This window comes from Monodon monoceros, unplaced genomic scaffold (assembly GCF_005190385.1).
Source record: "Monodon monoceros isolate NGI ecotype Baffin Bay Population unplaced genomic scaffold, NGI_Narwhal_1 Super_Scaffold_3, whole genome shotgun sequence".
Taxonomy (NCBI): domain Eukaryota; kingdom Metazoa; phylum Chordata; class Mammalia; order Artiodactyla; family Monodontidae; genus Monodon; species Monodon monoceros.
Genome location: NW_021703780.1, coordinates 12526516 through 12552775, shown reverse-complemented (window position 1 = coordinate 12552775; position 26260 = coordinate 12526516). Strand labels below are relative to the sequence as shown.

The following is a 26260-nucleotide window of genomic DNA, read 5'->3' as shown; positions in this document are numbered from 1 at the left end:
AAAGCAATTTTTCCAGTACCTTTTTTTCTCAAAATTAAGGCAGTCGGTTTTTTTATCCCTACAAGCTGCTTGTTGAACATTCTGTATCTATACAGAAGCACTGAACAGCCTCACCATTGCACTCATTAACTTTTCTTCTTATAAGAAAATATCCCCAACTGCCCCAAAGCCCCACTATTCGTGGCTTAATTTGCAAACCCCATTAGATGAAAAGTACCAGAAAATTGCCTATCCCATTTCATGCAGCACCTTTCCCATAGCACTGACACAAGCAATTAAGCTAATATGTCTGTATCCCAAGAGGAGGAAAGGGGACAAAAATCTCAACTCTTCCACATGGAATGGAATTTCCCCACTACAGAAGCAAGGTTCAGAGAGTGAGAGAAGGGAATTGCAATGCAGTTAAGTTCGCTATTTAATAATACAAGACCATAATCAACTGCAAGTCCTTGAACTTACGTTATGCCTTTCTACTGGGATGCTCTTGTAATTTCAAATATGTTACCATAAAATCCTGGCCATTGGAGAGATGAGGCTGGGGGGAGGAGGGGAGAGATAAAATGGACTTTAATTAAAATATGAATAATCCAAGTCCAGCTAATTCAAAGCATCGGACTCCCACACCTAGTCAGCTGGGAAATAGCAGCTGCTTCCAATTACAAGTGATTTTGAATTAACTGGTATCAGTACCTAAAGACGAAGCTGTGGATGTAGGAAATTTCCCGAGTCAGCTGTGCACTCCGCCTTTTGGAAGAAAAGAAAGGAAACGCCAAAGATCCAAAGGCCTGTCTATATGACCTCTTTCTAGGTCAGGACAAAGTTTTCCAGCTTGTGCTTGTCTTTGCCTCTGACCCCCAAGGGCTAGCGTTTGTGCTGCCCCTTGCACTGTGCTTCTCCATTCTTGGATCCTCAGCCCAGACACGTCTTCACAAGGGAGACCCGACAGCTCTTTCTGCTGCCTGCACACCTCCTGCTGCTCCGTGACCCAGAGGCTGTGACCTCAAGTCACAGAGCCCCAGGTAACCCAGCAAAACCCACTTTTAATCCTATCACACAAACTGGGAAGCCAGAAAGGCTCTTGCAGTCTGGTGGCCTCTCCAGAGACCATAAGTCAAAGGTCTAACCAAAACCTACTATGGCCCAGAGACTAGTACCAGCAGCCTCCTGTGGAAAGAACATTCCAGAAGGACAACCGGCGTCCAACTGCAGGTGGAGCTTTAGACCATCAGATTGTCAATAGCTTTTTAAGGGTTCCACTGATGCAATCAGGGAATGGGAAAAAATAGGAAAGGAAGGGCTTCCCTGGTGGCGCAGTGGTTGAGAGTCCGCCTGCCGATGCAGGGGACACAGGTTCGTGCCCCGGTCTGGGAGAATCCCACATGCCACGGAGCAGCTGGGCTCGTGCACCATGGCCAATAAGCCTGCGCGTCCAGAGCCTGTGCTCCACAATGGGAGAGGCCACAACAGTGAGAGGCCTGTGTACTGCCAAAAAAAAAAAAAAAAAAGGAAAGGAAGAGTGGAAACCGCTAAAATCTCCTTCTTAGACCCTACGAAGACTAAAGATGCCACGGATCACCATGAAAAGAAAAAAATCCAGAATCAATAGTGAAGCAACAGAATTGCTGGCTCTGATCTACTAAATTACCCGCTTTCACACATAAAGACGCAAGTTCTAAAATCTCCCTTTCCCGTCCTGGGCTGCTGTGTAATAAACCACTCTGGAAAGATCAGTACCAGACTGTGTTAAGTTACCTGAATGAAGACAAATTAATTTGGATCTCAGATCCCAACTGGCTGCTGAACTGCCCTTTTCCCACACATTTCCTGTTTTACAAATAGCACACGTTTCTTCAGAACAAAATACTAGATAACACATAGAAACCTTTAGCTTTCCTGTGAACATAAAAAGAATCACAAAATTCTCTAGTTGACCAAAAAAAAAAAAAAAAAAAAACAATGCACCAGTTTCTTCATTCACCTTTAAAGAAACATGCAAAACAGTAAGGACATCCCTGAAATTCTCATAAAATGCAAATAAATAAATATTTCAGGGCTTCCCTGGTCGCGCAGTGTTTAAGAATCCGCCTGCCAATGCAGGGGACACGGGTTCGAGCCCGGGTCCGTGAAGATCCCACAAGCCGCAGAGCAACTGAGCCCGTGCACCACAACTACTGAGCCTGCGCTCTACAGCCCGCGGCCCACAACTACTGAAGCCCACGCACCTAGGGCCCGTGCTCCGCAACAAGAGAAGCCACTGCAATGAGAAGCCCGCGCACCGCAACAAAGAGGAGCCCCCGATCACCGCAACTAGAGAAAGCCCGCGCGCAGCGAAGACCCAACACTGCCAAAAATAATTAAAAATTTCACGTCAAAAAATATTTTTAGGGGGCTTCCCTGGTGGCGCAGTGGTTGAGAATCTGCCTGCTAATGCAGGGGACATGGGTTCGAGCCCTGGTCTGGGAGGATCCCACATGCCACAGAGCAACTAGACCCGTGAGCCACAACTACTGAGCCTGTGTGTCTGGAGCCTGTGCTCTGCAAAAAGAGAGGCTGCGATAGTGAGAGGCACGCGCACTGCGATGAAGAGTGGCCCCCGGGCTTCCCTGGTGGCACAGTGGTTGAGAGTCTGCCTGCCGACGCAGGGGACACGGATTCATGCTCCGGTCCACGAGGATCCCACATGCCACGGAGCGGCTGGGCCCGTGAGCCATGGCCACTGAGCCTGTGCGTCCGGAGCCTGTGCTCCGCAACGGGAGAGGCCACAACAGTGAGAGGCCCGCGTACCGCGATGAAGAGTGGCCCCCGCTTGCCACAACTAGAGAAAGCCCTCGCACAGAAACGAAGACCCAACACAGCAAAAATTAATTAATTAATTAATAAACCCCTACCCCCAACATCTTAAATATATATATATATTTTTAAAGATGGAGAAGGAAAAAGATATAAATATTTTGAAAGAGATACAAAAGGGGGGAAAAATGAAAAAGTTCTTCAGTGAGTAGTCCCACAAGAATGAAACTGATCTTTCGGAATTCAAAACCAGGGTCCTACTAATTTACATTACTGCTGAAAAAAAAATGCTTCAAAAAAAATCCTTAAAAACAATTTTTTAAAGAACACAACCATTATGTGAAGATCACTTCCTTACTTTTATAACTAAGAGCTGGTCCCAGGGGAGACACCGGTGGGGATAAATAATTGTAGAAGAAAAGATTATAAACACATCCTATTTAAAGCCTTTAATCATTTCGTTATTCAATTCAGCATATGTTTACAGAGAACTCACTATGTGTATTCAATACTGTTAGCAAATTAAAAATATTTCTTAAAAGATGACAAGTGAACATGAGTGTGGTGGAGACCAGGAAATACAGTTACTCTTACTATGAGGAAGCTGCAATGTTTCCAGGCAGAAGGAACTCCCCCCCCTCCTACACACACACACACACACACACACAGGGAAATGGAGCAAGTAACAAATGAAGACCCACAAAATCTAGTAAACACCAACTGTGAATCGTCCAACTTCCTTCTCTGTAAATAGCCACTTACTAGGTTTTGTTTCATATACTGATAAAATACATAATAAATCTTAATGTAGTATCATACCTTTTAACCCGAGCGAAAAATCATTAAAATTCTTCTTTTGGGGCTTCCCTGGTGGCGCAGTGGTTGAGAGTCTGCCTGCCAATGCAGGGGACACGGGTTCGTGCCCCGGTCCGGGAAGATCCCACATGCCACGGAGCGGCTGGACCTGTGAGCCATGGCCGCTGAGCCTGTGCGTCCGGAGCCTGTGCTCCGCAACAGGAGAGGCCACAACAGTGAGAGGCCCGCGTACCGCAAAAAAAAAAAAAAAAAATCTTAACACTTGAGAGAATGATTTTTAAGAACTACTGTGGGGGTTTGGGGGGCGGTAGGATCTGGGCTTATGAATTCAGTGACGGTGTGGCAGCAATAATAACGTAGTAAACAAAAAAAAAAAGTAAAATGGCCAGACACTCAAAATTAAATGACATACACATACTATACTACTTATGACCCCCATTTTAAAGATTAAAAAAAAACTGAGACACAGAGAGATTAAGTAAATACCAAAAGTCAGAATTGAAACCCAGGGCTCGGCTGCATAACAACCAGGCAGCACTGCCCGCCCAGAAGACAACAAGCACAGTCTTCAAAGCGAAACAAGAGTAGGATTCAAACCTCCCCTGGGGATGGGGGCCGGGGAGGCCGACCCTGGACCCCTTCCCCTGCCTTGTTTCCTCAACTGCAATTTGGGGGAAAATAGCCACTTCACAGGGCTATGGTAAGGTGTGAATAGATAAAACACTGTTTCATAAAACATTTAAGTAGGTACAAACCCATAGTAGCTACAATCCAATAGAGAGCTTCTTTTTTAAAAGACATATAAGCTTTCAAGATGAGTTCTGGATAGAAACCAGCAAAACAGCAAGGGCCCTACACAGAAATCCCTGAGACTGCTCTGTGTTTACCAAATGAGACATGACAGAGTTTGGGGAAACACATAACATTATACAGACAGTGCATTATAATAACTAGTCTTTAAGGAAACACCAGGCTTCCTTCCAGAATAAAAATTAAAGAACGGTCCTCAGAAAGGAGAGCGTATAGGACATTGGGCCAAAAGAGGCTGCTTGAAGCAATGCTTATGAGGCTTTACAATCCCATAACTGTTTTTAAACATCTTTCAATTGGGGGAGAATGACGAATGTGGTCTCCAGTCCCTGCTGCTTCAGCAAGCTGGATCCCCTAAAGTGAGGCTTTTAAACTTTTTTTGGTAGATCTGATGACAACTCCCCAGTGCACAAAGAGCTGCTCTGGTTGCGACACAGACGTGAAAAAAATGAGAACCACTGCACAAACTACCCACAAAATCAAAGCTGTCCTAAACCCTTGCGAGGACACAGGACCATCCGCTGAGAGCCTTCGAGAAATGCAGCATCGCAAACGCCACCGCAGACCTGCCGAACGAGAAGCTCCCTCGTAATAAGATCCTTGTGTGATCAGCGTGCAGCGGCCGAAAACCTCCTGGAACGTTATTTGGTCTCAATACTGGACTCCTTCCCACATCCTTCCCCACCACGAGAGCACAAAATACGTAACTGGACAAATAACACAAAGAAGATAATAAACACTTGTAGAATTAAAGCTGAATAAAGCGAAAGCGACGTCGGGCTACAGATGTCTAGGAAGACAGAAATCAGAATGTTCCCATCATACGTTACGACTTCTCAGCTAAGGAAAACTCAACTGTACGAAGTTCCACTGCTTTTCCAAGTCAGAGCATAAACCCAAGCCAGAGCTGAGCACCTCTACAACACATTTACTGTCAAGTCCAAAAGTACGGTTTCAAGTTCCAGGCCCCAGGACACGTCAGCCTGACAGCACTTGAAACCATTAAGCTTCTTAAAGCACCAATTCTATACCAATGAAATGAGAGAAGATTGTCAGACTGCCTAATAAATGGTTAGGATCAAATACACGAAAACACCCAAAAAAGATCCTGAGTAAATCGTTTCCTCAGTCAGAAGAAAAGAAGCGCTAGAATCTACAAAAGTACGAAACAGTGTTTTCCTTTTGTACAGAATTCCTTGTCTTTAAGGGTCTCAATGCTCTACCGACTGAGCTCGCTGGGTGTACCAATACCTTGTGTCTTTAAAAAAAAAAATTTTTTTTAATAAAAACACACACAATTACACAATTTCTGTGACTACTCAGGAATATCAGGAATAAAGCTAAGCAGTCTCCTGGCAAAACTCAATTTAAGGCCCTGTCACCAAATATTAAATGTACCTCTCTTCAACCTGTGAGGTAAATTCTGTTTCCTTCCTGTTGACAATCCAGGCCTGACTGGACCCTGCCTGGGCTCTGGACCCTGCCTGGGCTCCGGTCCCTGCAGTCAGCACTGCAGACACACATACAGACCGCCTGCATAACAGGGAGGGTTTCCTCCCAAAGGCACTCGCAAATGTACACGTTTGTGAACATGTGCAAAATCTCCAAGACCAAGCAAATGACCCATCACCCAAGAAAATGCTCAGGAGTGCCTCCAAAGTACACTAAAAGGTTAAAAAGCCAACGTGAGAAGGCAGTTATCAAGTCAGAAACTTCACTTTTTATAAGAAGTTTTACAGTCCAGGGGCTTGGTCTAGGGTTGGGGGTGGAAGCAGGGGTGTGACGAGACAGAGGCCACTTAAGGGTTTTCCTCCTCTAACAAGAAAGAGGCAAGTACCTAATAAAGGGGCAACAAGAGGTGACAGCTCAGCACATCTTCTGATAAACTCTAGGATGTTCCCCAAACACAGGCCAGACACGGAGGCCTCAAACTTCCCAACTGGGGGCAGCCATCCGGCACTTTCCACCTTGCCGGCCACGGGCACACGCCTGACTTGAAAAGACTTAACAAAAGAGTTATATAGCCCCAACTTCCTTGACTTTAATTAAACTTGGCTTCCACTTCTGAAAACCCCTCAAGTTTTTATTTTGTTTTGTAGCCCCACTAATGCTTTTCATTGAGAGATGCTGTGAAAAGGAGAAGCAAATTCTTTGCAGCTGCATGTGAGCATCCTGCCAACTGAAGCACAGGACGAAGCACTCCCATGTTAAAAATGTCCAACTGAGAGATTTACAAACCAGCAGGGGGGAATGGACGGAGGAGAGGAAGACGTGTGCGTGTGAAAGATCTGCAGAAAGCTCCCTTTTTTGTTTTTAAGTCCCAGGGGCCTCTGAAGGCTTGTCATGCTTCAGCGACTGTCACCCCCTCCCACTTTACCCCCTTTCTAAAGCCACAAGCCTTTCCAGACACATTCTGCACAACCACTTTTTAGCTGTTCTTTCTTTCACCCCCTTCTCCCCAGGCCTCCCCCAGCAGTCCAGCCACAACTGGATAAATGGAAAGGAGAAGAGGGAGGAAGCGACCATTTTCCTCCGACCAGAGGAAGCCCAGAGTTAAGCTGCACTCCTGGCAAGGAAACGGACAGTCCCTTTGGCAAATGAGCTTTTTTCATTTCTATCAGCAGCAGCAAGATAACCACAGTCAACAACAATCAGAGCTCAAAGCTGATGAGCTTTTTGGTTGTGCTGCTAAAGCGCTTATGTAGGAAACCCTAGCTGTGCCCTTTCAAAAAGCTAATTCTGGTCAAATGTGTCTCCCTAGAGGGTCTGGAGGTTTTGGTTGAAATTTCTGCATCAAGGGGTAGGTCCAGAGAAGCGAAAGAGTGGTGGCACCGCCCCTCAGCACAGGGTCCAGTGAGCAGGTAGTTTCATAAGCAAAGCTTTCACTTCCATCCACCAGCCACCCACCCTCTGAGTGGGGAGGAGTCCATATCCCCCCCATTTATACCGTGGCCAGAGTATAAATCACTAATCCCCCCTCTGTCGCTCTGGGGCTACGACATAGGAGTTCTGACCCAGCAGCATTCTGGGGGGCCATGTGAATGTGCATTCCACGGAACCACTTTCCTCATTTGAACCCTCGGATGAATGGAGCTTATTTCCAGGGCCCCAAGTAACACGGCCACATCCTCGGAATGTAGGTAAAACACACAGCCCTCTGGGGATCAGCATGCACACAGCCCAGCAACCTCTGATCCCATCCAGACGGATGTACGGTAACAAAGAACTGTCAGACTAACAGCCAGGAGGGCCCCATAAGGTCCTCAGTAATGAAACCAAGGTGAAATCTCCTTCCTACATCACAGCGGACTTCTAAAGGCAGGAGAGCCAATGAAATATCCTCCCATAAAGACTTTCAACAGCAGGGGTTGAAACAACCAACCAGAAAACTCACCAGAATTGGCACACTCCATTCTGAGTATTCGAGTCCATCCACATTTTTACTCATTTGAAACCTGATTCTAACAACAACGTTCTATTCTACCTGGACTGTTTCACCACTGTCGCCCTGCCAGGGAGCAGGCGTTCACCTCCTCGGCACCTGAAGCCATTTACATCAGCTGGTTAGGATTCAGCTGCTCCCTTCCCAGTCGCTGGCATCCCCAGGCCTTTTGCTTCCCCTCAAACAGATCTCTGAACCTCTACATGGGAAAAGCAAAGCCAATGAATGCTACATCTGACGCTGGTGAGCTGCTCGCCTAAGATTTTTTTTTGGATGGGTAGAGGGCGTTGAGGTCAGGAGAATGACACTCCAGGAAGCTCAGGCTCTGTGCTGAGCTCACCACCTCCCCCCACAGCCAAAGGAGAACGATTTAACTGATCATCTGCCATCCAGCAAGTTGCAGTGGGTCAGTATTAGTCCAAACCCTCCACCAAGAGGCTGCAAGAGAGCGACACTGATGTGCAGGCATAAGGGAACACAGTTACACCACACAGAACAGCTCATCTTCCCTCATGGAGGCATCTGCATCCCATTTTACAGTGCAGAACACTGAGGCTGGCTCTCAGATGAGGCCCAGTGATCTCCCAGGGCACTCAGCTAGTACATGGCAGGGTGGCATTTAGAGCAGTTTCCTAGGAGGCAGGCAACTGAGGTCTCCAGGAGTGGTGAGATGATGTTCACAAAGACACACACGCTCCATCAGATTATGTACTCACAAAATTGTTTTAAAACAGACAATGCAGTACTTCCATATAAGCTAACACAAAAACACGTTTCTGCCTCATAATGACAATAAAAGCTTGTCATTGATGAGACTCCTAAAGCCAAAATATACAACACACACCGCAGCCAGGAGAAACAGGTGAGGCCATGCGGTTCCTGAAGGGCAGCCAAGCACTCTGGGTGGAGAGCGAGGCCCAGGAAACTGCCGTTTCCTTCTGAGGCCCTAAGAGGTAGTTTTTTCCCCCAGGGGCAGAGGATGTGGAACTCACTGTTTGCTATTTTCCTTTTCATTACTACTGTTCCAGGGTGAGTGTCACGGTTGCTGGGAGGGGCTGTAGGAAGAAAGTAAAAAATCTAGACTGATGTTTGACTTTATATGCAAGTTCACTGTAAGAGTTAAAATATGCTTGTCCAAGACCATCCTCTCCCTTCAAGAGAGCTCTTTTCAAGGGAGGACATACCAGGATCCCCAAACTCTGCTTAATCGGTTCAAATACCACATGGGATTCATCGGACCCATTTGTCCTCTTGGGCTCCAGACACTCTGTAGGGTAAAACGTAGAGACACAAAGGAATTAGGCAGAGTATATGTGACAGTTATTTGAGATAAAGCTGATCAGTACTAACCTTTAATTTGGAGACCCTGAGCCTCGTGCCATCTTTTTTATGAACATGGGAGAGCACTTTGGGACCTTTCCAGCTGGGAGGAAGGAAGCACCGTTATTCATCCCCGTTGGCTAAGAGACCTGACAAGCTCCACTTTTAAAACCTGTACAGACTGGCTACCACCAGTGCCCTCCGATTCCATGAGGCATGACTTTCAGACAGACCCGTGAGCTGAGAAGGGGGCTGAAAATCAATCAGGTTAAAATGAAAGGGACAATTCTACACTATCCTGTGACACACCATGGACGCAGGTCCCTAAAGGGACTAGACGTGCTGCCATGGCTACACCAGATCCCTAGGGAAGGGGGTCAGCGTCCACTGAGGAACCCTGCAGGGATAACCCCCTAACTGGCTGGAAAGTGACCTGTCCACTGTCTCCTTCTGTAGCCAAGAAGTAGGCTCCACTTCTGTATCCACAGGGAGACTTGAGGACAATTCCCAAAGCGATATCACTTCACAAAATAAACCCCATAGAGCTGGATCTGGAACATTATTGCACAGATATCTGAAGTCCCAGCTGACAGTCCTATATCTCTTTGGAGCTAGGAGGATTATTAAGGCTTTAAAATTCAATTACAATTATGGGACTCTAAAATAACAAGAAAAACCCTAACCAAAAAAAAAAAAAGAAGAAGAAGAAGACCGCAAACCTAAGTCTGAGATGCAGAACGAAAGGGACATGAATTCAGCACCCCTGCCTTGTCCAAAAGAGGGTCAGTCCCACAGCACAGACGGGGGCAAGCAACTGTCAAAGACAAGGGCTGGGTTGGATCCGGCCAACATTACAAGTACAACCAACTGGTCCTGTCCCTTAGTCTTGTGCTTTTAAAGGGCGGTCGATGTGCCAACTATTTTAAAGCTCCAACACACTAGTTCTGTAAACAATGATGGCTACAGCCTGCACACTGCGCACTGGAATGGATTCCTCAACTTGGCCTCATCACTTATGCAGCTGATGCAACAAACATTGACAGCTTCTTTGCATTTGTAAAGGCCCCACAGCAGCTGTGGTGATCCCACCATAGAGCAATGAATTAAGCCTGAAACCCAGCTGGGTCTGAACAGAAGCCTTTTTTGCACAATACAGCAAGACTATCATTGTTAACCTAGGCATTATTGGGAAATACTCTGCATTACATTATAGGGCAGTTCTAACTCAATTCGTAAAATTAGCTCTAATAAGCAATTTTAGTAGGAGGGATGTGGCATTTGCTTTTGAAATGGCACAAGTATGTGTGTAGGTTATAGGTAACACCACACAAAGGCAGCCTGGCAGAACAGAACAGATTTCCAGTTAAACAATGCAAAGTTTAAAATAGCAACTCCTTCTTAGATATTCACACACATATACACTCACTCACTCACTCACACCTACCACCTTCTAAATTGAGGTGGGTATCTTACCTTGCAAATTCTTGGTTAGTTAGCCACTACAGAGAAAATAGTGAATACAGCCGTCTGCCCTTTAAGTAAGGCAAATCAGTGACACAAGAGTCAATCTGGAACCGAGAGCTGTACCAGAAAAACCGGGGAGTGGTGGGAAAACGTGATTAATCTCATTATTAATGAATTTTTTTGACACTGAACTTGAGCAGTAGGTAGTAAGATCCCCAAACGCTAACACACTAGCCTTTGGCTTCCTATCACCAGGAACCTCGAGGAAAGGCAGGGACACCCACACCAAGTCGTCACTCCCAGAGAACCAGAACCCACAATGTCCAAGTCTCCAAAGGCCTCCAGCACCCTTGGTCATGGGGCTTTTTTCCATCCCCACCATTCCAACTCTCTTTTATCGCCTCATACTTTCTACGAACACTTGAAAATGAGCCAGAAGAGCTCTACTCAAGTAGGAGACTGATCTCATCTCAACAATCTCACACCAACTTGGGAAAAATAAATCTGGGGAAAAAATCAGAAATATCCAAAGAAAACATGGCACCATCCCTCTTCCTTAAAAGAACTCCCATTTCTTAAAGGAGTTTGTTATGAGGCCCTTTTTCGATTTTTAAGCATTTTTCGTTTAGGTAAAAGGCGGCTTGGAAGGAGCAAGAAAATCAGGCGAATTTCTAGGTAGACGGTGGTTCTCTCCCCCACAGTCTTTTGCCAAAGCACGTCAACATCGGTAACCCCGACAAAGTCAAAAAACCAAAGGTAAGACAGGAAAACAGCCCCTCGGTCCTACCCTGCCGCCCAGAGCGGAGCCAGGGTTTTTAAACCCCTGGCTCCTCCCAAAACTACGTGGTAAATGCTATGCAGAGATGCACCTGAAGGCCCAGAATGACAACCCAAAACACCTGAGCACCCACAAAGAGCCAATCATCCCGTGATGAAATTCCAAGCCCCACCACTTTCTCACGCCTAACCAAGTGTTCAGAGCTTGCAAAGAAAAGGGGGAGGGGAAATAAGACCACTGCTGGCCACCCACAAACAGTGAAGAGTAGCAGCCAGACAGGGAGGAAAGTGAGAACCCCACCACCCCAAGGCAAGGCAGCTGCCCCCAGCAGGAGAGGGTCCCATGCAGCCCTCTGCCACACAGAACACAGGAGGCTCTGGGACACAGGCTAAGAGGAACAGCTTCACAGGTGAAAGAGCAGTAAATAAATGTATCAGTAGTAATCACCTAGATGGGCAAGACGGTCTAGCTTGAGGTATTCCAAGAGAAATGCAAGCAGCATCCCCACAAAAACTTGCACTCAAGTGTTCGCAGAAGCATTATGTACAAGAGCCAAAAGGTGGAAACAACCCCAACAGCCATCAGCTGATGAATGGATGAGCAAAATGCGGTGTATGCCCACCCAATCGAGTATCATTCAGCCATTAAAAGGAACCGAGTCCTGATACACACTACAACATGAAGGAACCTTCAAAACACTATGCCAAGTGAAAGAAGCCAGTCACAAGAGGCCACATATTGTTTGATTCCATTTACATCAAATGTACAGAATAGGCAAATTCATAGAGACAGAAAGTGGATTAGTGGTTGCCAAAGACTAGAAAAACTGGGGTGAGATGTGGAGTGACTGCCAATGGGTATAGAGTTTCTTTTTGGGGTGATGAAAAGGTTCTAAAATTGATCGCGGTGTTATTGCACAGCTCCAAATATACTAAAAACCACCGAACTGTTAAGCGAGAAAAAAATCACATTCACATCCAAGATCACTCAGGGAAGACTGAGATGCCTAGGATGCCTTTCTGTCTTGAACCACCAGTAGAACGCCAAAAGAAACATAGTTGAAGAACTGCCAAAGGAACTGGAATAAGTTGGGGATATGAGAGTTTTTAAAAAGAAAGGGCTAAAAGGGGCTGACACTTTGCTAAAGATACAGCAGCCAAGGACCGCAATGTATGCCAAAAAAAAAAAAAAAAAAAAATATATATATATATATATATATATACACACACACACACTGTAGTTAGACTGAAAAGTGTGATGAGGGGTAACTATAATCTCCCAAAAAATAAAAACTGCAACTGGAGGCTTCCTATTTCCCTGCAGCTATGTTGTGGGCTTTAATTAAGAGCATGACAGCCTACCATATTTATCCAATGTCAGTGCCTACTTAGACACGTCCCTTAAATTCGTTTTAAAACCGTCTTTGGTTGGATTTGTAAATTGGGAAGGAAGCAGTCAGAGGAGGGACTCCAAAAGTACATTCGGTCACTTATCAGCCTTAAAAATCTTTTCACACTCAGCAGGGAGGATTCTGTGCCATTGATGGTAGGAAAAAAGCAACCATGAAGCACCACCCCAGGTCTTCCCTGGACCGTACGTAATGCCTGTCCGGAGAAACAAGCAGTTAGAACTGAGCAATGTGTTCTGTTCCATATTGAGATGACCTCCTCCGTGTACAAGTGGAGTAAAAGGACTCCTCTTACAATAGGTACCATTAAGGTCTTCATTTGTATTAAACTGTAAGCAAACAATGTTCAGCTGTAAAACCTTTTGCAAATCAAAGATTATGGCCTGGGACTTCCCTGGTGGCGCAATGGTTAAGGACCCGCCTGCCAATGCAGGGGACACGGGTTCGAGCCCTGGTCCGGGGAGATCCCACATGCCGCGGAGCAACTAAGCTGATGCGCTACAACTACTGAAGCCTGCGCTCGAGAGCCCGTGCTCCCCAACAAGAGAAGTCACCACAGTGAGAAGCCCGCGCACCACAACGAACAGTAACCCCCGCTCACGGCAACTAGAGAAAGCACACGTGCAGCAATGAAGAGGCAACACGGCCAAAGATAAATAAATAAATTTATTTTTTAAAAAAGATAATGAATGGTCTTCCTTGGTAAACTAACTGTTCTTTTTTTTTTGCGGTACGCGGGCCTCTCACTGTTGTGGCCTCTCCTGTTGCGGAGCACAGGCTCCGGATGCGCAGGCTCAGCGGCCATGGCTCACGGGCCCAGCCACTCCGCGGCATGTGGGATCTTCCCGGACCAGGGCACGAACCTGTGTCCCCTGCATCGGCAGGCGGACTCTCAACCACTGCGCCACCAGGGAAGCCCCTAACTGTTCTTTATAATCATCATTATTTATACTCCCAAGAGGCTTTGCCTACTGCTCCAAAAAATTCTGGAAGGAAATAACATGACAACTTCGGCAAGTCTCACATTAGATGCAAAGGAAAAAGGCTAGTAGTTCCAGAGTAGAAAATGTGTTTCATTGGGGCCGTGTCAGCATTGGGGTAGCAGCTCCATGTAATTGGAGCAGGGAGCAGAATTAGAAGAAAAGAAAAAAAGCCACTTTTCAGCTTCAGATATTTCCAAGTCAGACCCGTCATCCTCCTGACCTCCCAGTGATTCCTAGCTTACCAGAGCCAGAAGAAAACCCATTTTTATAGCATCATTAGAGTTCTGATTTATCACGAGTACAAAAGAGTGTGCTTCTCAGGGCTCTGCAAGTCTATATTTGTATCAGGAGTTTCTGCAGGACTAAATGATGGTGTTTATATTGAGCTGGGGTGGGGGGCAGTCCAGGAGAAAGAAACCAGTACTCCCCAACCTTTTCCACCAGGAGACTAGGCCTGTGGCTCAGAAATGCGCAGAGTCCAGAGCCTGGGACAATCAGGCAAGTCAAATGGGTTCTTCACTTAAGGAAATTTCCTTTCACTCTGTCAGCCACCTTTCAGATTCCAGCAAAGTTTAAACCACAATGGTTTGGAATCCTAACAGCAGTTTTGAGGATTATGGTACAGAATGAGTATTTGCAAACACTTTTAAAAACACAGAATGCTGGACCATGCAGTCACATGTACCAATCGCTTCCCCCAAAGAAGTTCATTTATTAAATCCAGACCCTCCCTGGCCCCCTGCATGGTGGAAAAAGGTGGTATTAAACTGCATTGGCATTTAAATAGAAATCTGATCTCTGCCATTCAAGGATGTGATCACCACTGGGGATTACTTTCATGCATCTTCAGAATTCTTCCACATTAAAAGTTCTCTCAGGGTGTCAATACCAATATTACTTAACAAACCTTGCCTTTAACTAAAGTTTTAGGTCATGATTTTAGAGCTAAAACAAAAGGCTACTCAGCCCAAACACTGGTGGGTTGAGGACAAGTGTTCGCTGCCCATATTTTAATGTGGTTGTCCCTTTGGGGATTTAGAAAGTGAACTTCAAGTCAGATCAAAGCAAAAACTGTTTGCTCCCAGGATGACTGCTCATTATGGCCTTAAATCCTTTTCTGAATAAGGTGTGATGTATATAAGTAAATATATCAAATAAACCCCCCTCAAAAAATTGTAACCAACTACAAGTCCCAGTGAAAAGGCTGCAGAGCGAATGGAATCGAATGTCAGACAAAAACCACACCACAAGAATCAGGCTTACTAGTGAGACTGTTTCCCCGTCCCCTGCTAAACCCTCCTAAATGCACGGGAATGAGCTCTTTACAGAGCAATGCCAAGTGTTTTCGTCATTTTCAAACGATTAAGAAACCAGGTTGACTGCCCGTTTGGCACCTATCAAAGGTGGTAGCCTCGGCCACTCGGGATCATCAGTTTGGAAAGGAGTCACGTGGAATGTGTCAAGTACCCGGTCCTGGTGGCAGGGAGCTACTGCAGGTGGAAGCCATGTGCTACCAATTTAACTGGGACTCCAGCCCACGGATCCTCGCCATCACATCGACTCTTTCATCCCCCAACATCAAGACGTTATCACAAGCTGAAAACAGAACGCACAGCGTTTTCATGCTCTGGGCAACAGAAGAATGGAAAAGGGGGCAATTTAGGTAAAACCAATAAACATTTAAGTCCTACCTCATTTCTAAATGGACATCTTGGGCTTCCCTGGTGGCGCAGTGGTTAAGAATCCGCCTGCTAATGCAGGGGACACAGGTTCGAGCCCTGGTCCGGGAAGATCCCACATGCCGCGGAGCAACTAAGCCCGTGCGCCACAACTACTGAGCCTGCGCTCTAGAGTTGGTGAGCCACAACTACTGACCCCATGTGCCACAACTACTGAGCCTGCACTCTAGAGCCCATGCTCTGCAACAAGAAGCCACTGCTATGAGAAGCCCGTGCACCACAACGAAGACCCAATGCAGCCAAAAATAAAAAAAAATTAAAATAAAAAAAAAAAGTAAAGACATCTTTACTGAAGAATGAAAACGAAGGTGAAAAAGTTTATCCAAAAGTACTCTTAAATGCCAAAAAGTAATGTTGCTTCTTAGCAGTTCTGGGATATCACCTCATTCTCACATGGGGGGAGGGAGGATGATAAAAAGCCATCATCAGAACAATCAAAAAGTGTGTCTGATATAAAGATCACACTGCATTTCACCTTAAGTTTGGAAGAAAAAGCATCTATATTATTTTCAGTTCTATCCTCTTCCTCAGACAACCCGGATAGGCTGTAATCAGCAAGGATGACCCAGAAACATCGTGTTCCCTCTTCAACCTTGAGGCTGGAGAATTACAGCCACAGAGACCTGCAGGACCTAAAATAAGAATAATCTGGTCTAGATAGTTACAGTTTATAAAGCACTTCACATGTTAAAGTACGATTCTGCCTCCCCCAAAACGACCTTGAGGGGCCAATACATGAAAGTCTAAGTCTCCCCATTTTATGCATGAAGAAACTGAGACTGAGGGGAAGTGATTTACCCAAGGTCACCGGCTCTCTTCCCACAGGGTTTGGCATCTCTGCTGTCAACTGAACTGTAAATTCTCTGAAGACAAAGACAATGTCATATTTTCTAACCCCTAACAGAGTCAGAGAATACGTCAGCTGTATGTGACTGAACAGTCTTCCAAGCCAGAGCCCAATGGGACCTTTGTCACCGTACAACACCCACCTCACAACCAAGGCTGAAATCACTTGCGAAAAGAATGGGATTCTGGGGTCATTTTAAAGTTACGTCACATCCTCACAAAAAAAGCATTTCATAAACATGAAATATGTAATTGTACAATTCCACAGACGCTTCTTCCTTTACTGCTACAGTCATCCTAAGTAACACATTGTGTTCTCAGAGCAATTTTGTTTTACAAAGTGCTTTCCCGTATCGTATCTCATTTAGTTCTAATGCCCTGAGAGAGGACAAGGAAAGAAAACAGAAACTTAAATAAAACCCACCTGACATCTTTACTACTTATTACAAGTGCCTGTATTGGTTTTTAAAAGCCAACAGACAAACCCGCTGGCACTACCTGGGGGACTGTAAATTAGTACAGTCTCTCTCCCAGAAAACAACGTAAAAGGGATCTGAATTGTAAACACACGTAACACAAAGTGGTAGTTCCACACTGAGGAGTTTGGAATTAAGTGCAAAAAGATACAGGAAAAGCGTACTGCACACATCACTGTGGACGACAGCCCCCATACTGTGAAAAGACCATCAAGAACAGGCAGGTCAGGCTTCCCTGGTGGCGCAGTGGTTGAGAGTCCGCCTGCCGATGCAGGGGACGCGGGTTCGTGCCCCAGTCCGGGGGGATCCCACATGCCGCGGAGCGGCTGGGCCCATGAGCCATGGCCGCTGAGCCTGCGCGTCCGGAGCCTGTGCTCCGCAGCGGGAGAGGCCACAACAGTGAGAGGCCCGCGTACCGCAAAAAATTTAAAAAAAAAGAACAGACAGGTCAAGAAAACTGTGGTACAGATTGACCGAGTGCCCAGCAGCTATTAAAAATGATGCAGAATCATATTTTGATAATTGAAATGAGATATGAATGCAAAGAGGACAGAATAGAACATCTCTTAGGAGTATGAGCCCACATAGGTAAAACGACATTATCTACAAGTGCAGGAGCACCCCGTAGGTAACTGCAGTAGACTTTACCTTTGTGTTGCTGTTGGAGTTGAATGATTTCTTATAAGGCAAAAAGAATCGTTTTCAAAAGGGGACAAACCCTATTGGCCCAATTAGGTATGGGGATTACATGTGGATTTTATTTTCCCATGAAAATGAATCAATAACTGCAGTTACCATGGATAACTGAGGATCCATCTGGCAGGAGGAAGCATCTCTGAAAGCCGGTCCAAAGGCATTACCCCAGCTGGCTTTCCACTATATCAGGGGCTGGGTTTCATGCCCCCGCTGTCACTGATAAAACGTGCAACCTTTGTTATTAGACACCTCAGGTTTTCTCAGCTGTGAAATTCTGATTAGTGAAGCTCACCTTTTTCCACTAGACCCTTACCAATTCCCTCCCACTAGTGGGTATTATTTGAAATGCTCCAAAAGCTTCAAGTCGACAAATATTTCCTAAACTGTGTGATGACAGAAAATTCAGCCTCTAATCGTGTGGGGTTAATAGGGTGAGACACATGTAAACACTAATTCCAGCACCTAGAGGTACGTGTGAGGAGTCGGGCCCACAGAAAAGGGGTGTGGCTCTGCCTGACTGGGGAAGGGGGTGGCAGGCTGCCCAGTCAGGCCTCAGCGTGGTCAAGGTGGGCTCCACAGGCAATCCGTCCCCTGAGCAACTTGAGCAACCAAGATGTGCAAAGGCCAAGAGGCTGGCTCAGCTGCAGGGGAACGGGTGGCCAGAAGCTCAAGGTAGAGCAAGGGCTTTTTATGCTGTGCTGAGGACAAATGTAGCTTAGACTTGATCCACTGAAGGTTCATGGTCAGAGTTTCAAGTTCAAGGATTACTGCTCCGAGAGCCAGGTTAAACATCTTTGGTGAAACGTCTCTGTGCAAAGATTCAGTGCCGCTCTAATCTTAATTCTCAATCTGTCAGTCTTTCTAACTCACCGCCCAGACATATTCAGAAGTCAAGTGTTGGATAATAGAGAAGAGACTCAACCACCAGAAGAGTGGGGCTGGGAAGAGATTACATCACCTTCTAATCTTTTTTTTTAAAATTATAGTTGATTTACAACATTGTGTTAATTTCAGGTGTACAGCAAAGTGATTCAATTATACATTTTTTATTTTTTATTCAAATTCCTTTTCATTATAGGTTATTATGAGATATTGAATATAATCACCTTCTAATCTTTAAAGCTTTGTTCTATATCCCAAAATGGGCTTCAGAATATCTGTTGCTATTCATTTGGCTTATTAAGAGGCAAAGTATAGAATTCATCTGATTGATTTATTCCTGAGTCAGCCTGGAAGGCTGCCAACAGACCTGATGTCTCCAGGTTGGTGATTTCCAACTGTGTAATCATACCTTCTTGAGCATTTGTGCATAGTATGCAGTTTACAAAGTGCTTTCACATCAAAAATCTTACTGACCCTCCCAACAAGCCTGTGAGGTGCATGGAACAAGTTTTCCAGGTGAGGAAGCAGCCCAGCGAGGTTATGTGGCTTGCTCAGGGTCACACAGCTCATATTCCCAATCTTGTCCACTATAACCACAGAGGTGCCCCACATATTCAAAACAAGCCTGTCCCAATCTGAGGCATTAAATTCCCCAAGCCCACATACTAGCAATAAGGCATGGACTCAAAGCACAAAACACTCCAAATCCTGATTAGGTCAACATCCAACTGCTGCTTAACAGAATAAGCATTCATGCAGCACCCCTTCTGTAAACCTAGGGAGGGAATAAATGCAAGAAACACATGCTCAGCCCTAATCCCTTCTCATTTCCTCCTGGCACCTGTTTCTGCCCCCAGAGGCACCAAACACTTCTAACAGCTGGCAGAAATAAGAACCAAGAGATAACACACACAACTATTGTAGCCCTAACCCAAATTGTGGCTGCGAAATAATGGAGAAAGAACCACCCAGATTTAAAAAGAGAGCAATAAAACAGGGCGCCCAAATGGCTCCCACTTTCCCCTGGGTGATTCAGTCACTAGATACCTGGGCTGCTGTCACATAAACCAGAGAGTCTCCTGATGGAAAAGACACACACAACCCACCCCTCTCATGCCTCCCCACCCCCAGCCAAAACTATCACTGGAAAAGAACTCCTGGTTGTACTGGAGAAAATACGTGAGAAGAGCTGTACTGGGAGTACGGAGGGGCAAAATTTGTGGCTATGAATTTTATGACCTTCTAGGACTCAAGGTAACTAAACACCGCTGCCAGTATTTCAATGCTCACTGCCTTCCTCTTCGTGGGTGGTGGAGCTTGACAGACTTAACAAAATTAGAACTTAAGATCCAATTTAGGCCTTCTAGGCCACACCAGCTCTCCAAAACAGCTCTCAAGAACTTCTGCCAGTAGCGTTCCCCTTTCTAAGGCCCTCATACACCCTATGAATATGCGAGTAATTATGTATAATGTTCCCATTACTCACGCTGCCTCACTAACATATCTAGGCAGCCTTTGTTTACTGCCCGGCCCAGACCCTGGTGAGGATTTGAGGGCAAATGATTTCCCCCAGCGCCCCACGGTACCCTAACGCAGCAGAAGTCAGGAGCAACAATAAAGGTGCGAAAAAGCATCGAGGCTGATCTGTCGCAGCCCCTGCGAAATCAAATGAATTCGGAACCCTGGAGAGCAAACACAGCCCAGGCCGGCCCTCAGATACACGGAAGAGCGTGGGGTGGGGGCACTTTTAAAATACAGAGCACAAACCAGCCGGGTCCCAGGACAACTGGGATCTCAGCTCTTCTTCCACTGAGGACTCAAGGAGACAGCCAGCGGGGGATAAGGGGGTAGCTCCACCAACTGGTGTTTAAAAAAACAACAAACACGCACTTGAGACAGATCCACTCCTGCTCCTGGAGGCTGACAAACTGCCTTAACTTCCCCCCTACTTTCTCAAGCCAAAAAACCTCTCCAAAGGCTGCCAAGAGCCCCCATTATGGCATTTTCCCCTTTTCGGGGCTACTCCGATCACTCCTTTTACCTCAAGTTCATCTGGACTAAAAAGTGGGGAGGAGATACAGCCTTTCACTGTCTGGCCAGGGCCTACCGGCCTCAGTTTTCCCTTCTGTAAAATGGACTCAACAGCCTCTTCCTCTCCTGTGAACTCACTAAGGAAACAATAACTGTGGGCACTTACTTCAGAACTGACATCTTCTCCTCATGATGCTAGAGCGTTTCCTACAATCCAAGCTCCTCTGGCACATTTCCTCAAATGGCAAAGAGAAGTCCCACGAGGCATGGGAGGCCTCCTCACAAGAGCAGTAAAATCTGTGGCAAGACAGACTGGTGGAAGTAGAAAGAAAGCCAAACAGAGATGCAAGGCCCAGGGCTGTGGTCCAGCTGCCCACTCAGATGTGCCTGAGACTTGGCCCTCAGGATAGGATCTACCTCTGCAAAACGTGGGCTCTCTCCCACCCCACACATCCTGACAAAGAGAACAAAAGAGACAAAAGCCACCTGCAAGAGGTGACAGGACAGGAAGTCCCGGAAGCAGGCAGGATCATTCAACCGCGAGCAAAAGGATATCCGGCAAGTCCTGCCACTTCCTGCTAGGTTCAGCTCTACTTTTAACAATTTTATTCTGAGTCAGAAATGAATGAAAATCCTTGATTGAAAAGTGTGAGGCTGCCAGAAGGCTATAGGGTTGTCTGAAGTCAAGAAAGATTAAACCCTAAAAGGATAACAAAAATCTCACTCAAATTGTCTACAAAAAGGTAGACCAAAGTCATGAGAGTTCCCACCTCCTGGAATGAAAGGGGCCTGCGACGAGGAGGCCAGTGTGGAAAAGGCTTTATGGACAGACAAAAGGGACCAGAAACACGAAGTCTGGGGCCGGGAAAAGGAAGCGAGGCTTGTGGAGGGGAGGGCAGTCAGAGAAATGAGGAGAAGAGGTACCTTGGGAGATGGAAAGAAACAAGAGAACTGAGTAGAAACTGATTCAAATGTGTCTTGTTTCCATTAACAGGTAGGCTTGAGGATTTGAAATGGAACAGATCTTTAGCAGTATCTCCTAAGTAAGACAAAATAATTAAAGTTGCTGGATTACAAGATACAAGCTTCTGAACTCCATATAAATGAGGTGTAAAATCACTCATCTTTCTGCCTCCACCATCCTGAGAATGACACAAACTCTAAAAGTAATACAAATTACCTCAGCAGGGCCACTCTGACCCACATTTTATCTATGCTACCTGGCATGAACTGGATAAGCTAGTCTAGTTTAATATTTGAGGATTAAGGCTAAACACAATGGAAGCACTCTTATCAGAGCTGATAGGGACCATAAGTTGGTTAGCTAATATAAAGTTTATTAAGCAGGAAATCTTTAAAATATATATATATATCTACTTATACAGATACGTAGATTATATACATATACGCACATACATGTAACGTAATGAACACATAAATGTGCTGTTACAGATATTTTTGAGAACTCTTGGTGCTCCATGTTATGCTTTTTTGTTTGTTGGGAAGGAAGTTTGGCCGTAAGTTAAGCTTGGTTCTTAAAAGGGAACCACTTGTAAAGCAACGTGTGCAGAATCCTTACAGATTTTCCCCAAGCCTTTTAAATGGGGAAAATGGCGGGCCCACATCTAATTTAACCGTCTCATTTTTTTTTTAGTACTTCACTTTTATCAAGGGTTCTCAAACATTCAGCTTCAAGCTTTCATAGAAACCAACTCTCTTTTCACATTCATTCAAAGGTTTACATAATATTTAACCGAAATTGCAATAATAAGTCTAACTGGAATAACCAGATTTGGGAATAAACAACTGACACTTGGCAAGTCTTCTATATGGGAAGGAGCCAAAGGGGACAGAAGTACACACTTCCCAGGCCTGCCCACTGGCCAGGAGCTTCGTGCTGAGATATCACAGCCAGGATGTTCTGCAGCCAGGAGCACCAGGGAGGCTGGGTAGGTGGAAGGCGATTAATAGGAGTGCTGTTACTATAATCCTAGGGGAGACTGAGACCTGGACCAGTAACAGGAGCACCAAAACAACGCAAGCAGAATTCCAATAACTAAACTTCTTAGGCTGCAAAACTTTTAACCATCTGGATGAAAATGTGAGGAGTCAGGTCCTCAGACCATCATGATCAAGGGCAAACCTTAAAAATAGACCAGCTTTTCAGCATCCAGTCACGATTTTTAAAAAAACTCAGAACTACAGAAGTGTGCATCTATCCAAAAAAACCCCATAAAACAAACAAAGAAAACAATGCCTATGGCTAACAGCTTACTTCCATCCATACTACCCTGGCAATATTAGCTCTATTCTATATAAAAGACTGTCAGTATAACCACTCTTCACACGAGTCTGAGCTGCCTGCCTGATCACTTCATGTCATTTTTCCAGATCCACATTACTGACTCATTACCGTTCACTTCACCGAAGTTATATGTTTTGAGTGACATGTTTCATCCTTATTTTTCCACTAGCCCTGTAATTTTTAGTGTGCGATTTTGTAGAGCTTGAGGTTTTTCACCAATGCAGACACCATGCTACATTACATACACCTCTGGTTACATAGATCTGCACTGTTCAGTAGGATAGCTACTAGTCATATGTAGCTCTTGAACTTTTGAAATGACTAGTCCAAACTGAGTAGCCCTGTAAGGGTTAAAAAACTACACCAGATTTCAAAGACACAAGATAAAAACAGAAGGCAAAAGATCTTAGCAACTTTTGTACTGATTACATGTTAAGATAATATTTTTATTATACTAAGGTTAAATAAAACTATCATTAAATTTAAAAAAAAAGTCCAGTTTAGCCTTTACCAAGTGTTTTAATGTACTGGGCTTAATATGACTTTCCCATGTCGTCTTTGAAAGGAAGAAAAGGGTTCTATTTTGAATCTAAGAAACATTGGTTACATACTCCAAAAGATTTTCTCTTTCTGAAGGAGGAAAGTTTAAATAACCTTTGGAACAGGATATGTATTAGCACTGGAGTTATTTCCAAGACGTTTGTAAGTCAATAGCCCTCAGCCCAGCAACAGGAACTGGTCTAACCTCCTATGACAGAGGAAACAGCCATTAAACCATCTAAGTACCAAATAATTATAACTGGCTATTTGGGCCAATGGCTATGGGTGACACACAAGTCAGGTCTATAGTAAAGTAATAATAACCGAAGTAATAATAACTCAAATTGGATTATTTTTAAACATAATTTTTTTTTAAATTTCAGTGACACACTTTGGACTCTTAAGTTGACAATATTCCTTCTATAATCTCTCCAGACAGTGACAGTTGCTAAATTGTCTCTGCCCGAGACTATGTAACAAAGAGAAAAGTTTTCTCCACTACTAGAGACAGACAGAAAGCAAGCCACATGAACAGCTCAAAAAAGGAAGAGCTGGGCTTCTCTGGTGGCGCAGTGGTTAGGAGTCGGCCTGCCAATGCAGGGGACACGGGTTCGAGCCCTGGTCCGGGAAGATGCCACATGCCACGGAGCAACTTAAGCCCATATGCCACAACTACTGAGCCTGCGTGCCTAGAGCCCGTGCTCCGCAACAAGGGAAGCCACTGCAACGAGAAGCCTGCGCACCGCAATGAAAAGTAGCCCCGGCTCACTGCAACAAGAGAAAAGCCCGCTCAAAGCAACAAAGACCCAATGCAGCCAAAACCAAAATAAAAATTTTTTTAAAAATCCACCATTCACTTTATAGCAGTACACCACATATACTTGATAAATATTTGTTAATCGATAAATATTTTTTAAAAAAGGAAAATTAACAATTTAGCAATTAAATAAATTAGCAATTAAATTAAATTAGCAATTAAATAATGTGTACACATTTTTCCCCCAGAACTGTAAAATAATTCAATTGGGTGTAAAATGGGGGGGGAGGGGGGCACCACGGGGGACAGAAGCTCATAAATCCTACCACTACATTTTGGTGTCGTTCTATTTTTTTCTTTACAATTTTATGTAATTATAGTAAATCCCACTTTTGAAGCTGGTAACACAAACTTTTCCCAGTTTTTTCAATCATACTGCACCTTTAACTCAGAAAATTAGGTACTTAAAATTTACAGCCTAGTGTTACAAATTCTGCTTGAGCTGTCCTAGGAATCAAACTGGTAATCTGTTTTCATGCTAACTGTATGAATCATATCTTCATGCGGCAGAGATTTTTATTTCAAACTCATACCTGCTATAAAGCATCAAAGATCAAATGCTTTCGCAACCTGGGTATCATCTGTTATTCTGCCTAGGAATAACCAACCAGTGGAGTGATGGAAATGGCATAAAATACCCATAGAGCAAAACATGCAACTGTTTTTATTGTCCAAGTGAATTAGGGCTTTGAAAGGCAAATGTTTTCAGTTATTTAAGGTATTGTAGCGGGAATCGTACCCAGCAATTAAGACAGGATTACAGTGCAATTTATGAGTTTCTCAAGGACGTCATTTAATACGAAATATAACAATCATTTCTCCCAAAGCCTGCCATCTACAATCCCACCCCCAAACTCTGCTTTGCTAAAGCAATAAACTAAACGGGAACGCGGCAGTCATCTAAGGCTTTTGAGACTACTTGCAGGAAATGTGCTGCCTTCCACGAGCTCAAGTAATAATTCCACCTTACAATGAAAGAACATACATACTGTTTTACATCTTCCACGGACATTATCTCACGCACGTGACCTCAGATAAAGTGAAGTGGCAAAGCCACGTATTACTTTTTCCATTTTACAGAAGAGTAAACAGACCCAGATTTCCAGCCTCTTGTTCTCCTGTCCTCAAGAACTAAACCCAGAACACCTTAGACTCGCAGTCCAGTGCTCTTTCAAGCACGCGCATCAATGACAGTCTTTCCCCGTCTGCCCCACCCCCTAAAATACTCAATAGGCCTAGAGCTGGCACAGCGAAGAAGTGCCACTCTGGTGTTTCAAGGCATCCATAAAGAGCAACAGTTGATGCTGTGCAACATCACCCAGAAAGGCATCCCGCCACATCCTGCCGAGACACCCCCAACACGACTTAAAAGTGACAAGGTGGCCAAATCCACAACATGGTTCTCCTACAAAGCCAAGCTTCCCTGCATGAAGTTTCCCTGCTTTTCAAAAGCGTTGACGAGAGAACACGACCACCACCACAGTAATGCCACGGCATCAGCAGACCTGGAAACAGAGGAAACGAAAACGTTTCTGCAGACAGAAAACGTCTCCGCCCTGCTCCCCACCCCCTAAGTGGAATCAGCTGGGTCGGGGGCGCTCGCAGGGGGCCCACAGGCTCTCCGCGCTCACCTGGAGGGAAGCGCGGCATTTCGCTGCGGAAGGCCGAGGCCGGTCGCATCCTCCTCCTCCTCCACTTCCTCCTCCCACGCGGCAGCCCCCGCCTCCGCGCCGCTCCCTCCTCCCCCGCAGCCCCGCCGCGCTGGAACCTCCCGCCCGACTTTTGACGTCACGGAGGAGGAGAAGGTTCCACCCGGGCCCGTCCCTTTGTGACGTCACAATGACAAAAGAACGCGGCCTGAGCGTCCGGGAACCCGGAGCCGCGGGGGGCGGAGGGAGGGAGGGGAGGCCAGCGCGAGGCGGGGGAGGAATCAGGGGGCGGGAAGGGGGCGCGCTGACGTCTCGCCGGCTTAACCTGTTGCTCTCGGGCCCGCACTGGAGCCAGCGGGCAGGGCCGCGGGGAGCCGGCCGCGCCGCCGCCGCCATGCTCCGCCGTGCGCGCGCTGGGGGGCGCCCGCCGCTGCCGCGCGCCGCCCGCCCCCTCCCCGCCACGCCCCC

At 45.6% G+C, this 26260-nt stretch overlaps 1 protein-coding gene across 4 annotated transcripts in view; it reads right to left on the bottom strand.

Moving 5' to 3' along the window:
- The window catches only part of JARID2 (jumonji and AT-rich interaction domain containing 2), a 244114-nt gene that overhangs the window by 214558 nt on the left and 3296 nt on the right, over positions 1-26260 (bottom strand). The window contains exon 1 of one of the 4 annotated variants that reach the window (XM_029242948.1): positions 20648-25985. The exons of the other annotated variants lie outside the window; for them this stretch is intronic. The gene's annotated coding sequence lies outside the window, so the exon portion shown is untranslated. Of the gene's footprint in view, positions 1-20647; positions 25986-26260 lie in introns of those variants that run through there. 4 annotated transcript variants of the gene reach the window in all.